General features: G+C 45.2%; 1 pseudogene; it reads left to right on the plus strand.

The window, feature by feature from the left end:
- The window catches only part of LOC123741865 (NLR family CARD domain-containing protein 3-like), a 19516-nt pseudogene extending 18231 nt beyond the window's left edge, over positions 1 to 1285 (plus strand).
- The last annotated feature ends 218 nt before the right edge of the window (positions 1286 to 1503 follow it).

Here is a 1503-nt window from a genome sequence, read left to right on the forward strand (position 1 = left end):
ACTCACACACACACACACACTGGACTCACACACACACACACACACACACACGCTGGACTCACACACACTGGACTCACACATACACACACACACTGGACACATACACTGAAAACGCTCTTACCTTGACCAGTGCGTGTTTGTGTGTGTGTGTGTATTTGTCCTGTGTGTGTGTGTGTGTGTGTGTGTGTGTGTGTGTGTGTGTGTGTGTTCAGGTGTATCCCTCAATGACTGTCTGTTTTTCTGCTTACCGCTACAGTGTGGAACATGGTGGAGAGAACAGAATGAAACCTGGACTTAGAAAATGTGAGTGTTGACTGCTGTGAAGAATATGACTAAGAATAAGTCTTAATTCAAGTTAAGTCAAAGACCACCATCATTACTGACTTGGTCATATTAAATATCAGCTGTAGTTCTACAGAAGCAGAAATCAGGGACACCAACGTTTACAAAGAGTTGATATGACTGTGTGTGTGTGTGTGTGTGTGTGTGTGTGTGTGTGTGTGTGTGTGTGTGTGTGTAATTAATGTGAATAAGTGTGTTTTATATTACCATACAGTATAACATATGATCATTCAACAAGTCTCAAGGTACCTTAACTTCTCCTTTTGATACCTAGAAACATCTACATTAAATGAATTAGTGAAAAGTGAGTTAACATTCTAATGTGAATGATGATGATTTCTAATATTGTGTCTGGTTTCATCCATCAGATGTCTGTGATCTCACACTGGACCTAAACACAGTAGACAGACGCCTCTCTCTGTCTGAGGAGAACAGAAAGGTGACATGTAGGATAGAGGAGCAGCCGTATCCTGATCACCCAGAGAGATTTGAGGACTGGGGACAGGTGCTGTGTAGAGAGGGTCTGACTGGGCGCTGTTACTGGGAGGTAGAGTGGAGTGGGAGAGCGGCTGGTATAGGAGTGACATATAAAGGAATCAGCAGGAGAGGAAGGGGTGAGGACTGTTGGCTTGGATGGAATGACAAGTCCTGGAGTCTGGTCTGCTCTGACAACAGTTACTCTGCCTGTCATAATAATAACTCCACTACCATAGACGTCCCCTCCTCCAGCTGGTATAATAATAACTCCACTACCATAGACGTCCCCTCCTCCAGCTGGCATAATAATAACTCCACTACCATAGACGTCCCCTCCTCCAGCTTCCACAGAGTAGGAGTGTATCTGGACTGGTCAGCCGGCACTCTGTCCTTCTATAGAGCCTCCTCTGACACACTGACCCACCTGATCACATTCACCTCCACATTCACTGAGCCCCTCTATCCAGGGTTTAGGGTTTATTATGAATCCTCAGTGTCCCTGAAATAATAACTGGACACACACACACTCAACACAGACACACACTGGACACACACTGGACACACACACACACACACTGAACACACACACTCACACACACTGAAACACACACACTCACACACACTGAAACACACACACACACACACACACACACACACGCTTGACACACACATGCTTGACAAACA

The sequence above is a fragment of the Salmo salar genome, chromosome ssa03, assembly GCF_905237065.1.
Source record: "Salmo salar chromosome ssa03, Ssal_v3.1, whole genome shotgun sequence".
In the NCBI taxonomy this organism is placed as follows: domain Eukaryota; kingdom Metazoa; phylum Chordata; class Actinopteri; order Salmoniformes; family Salmonidae; genus Salmo; species Salmo salar.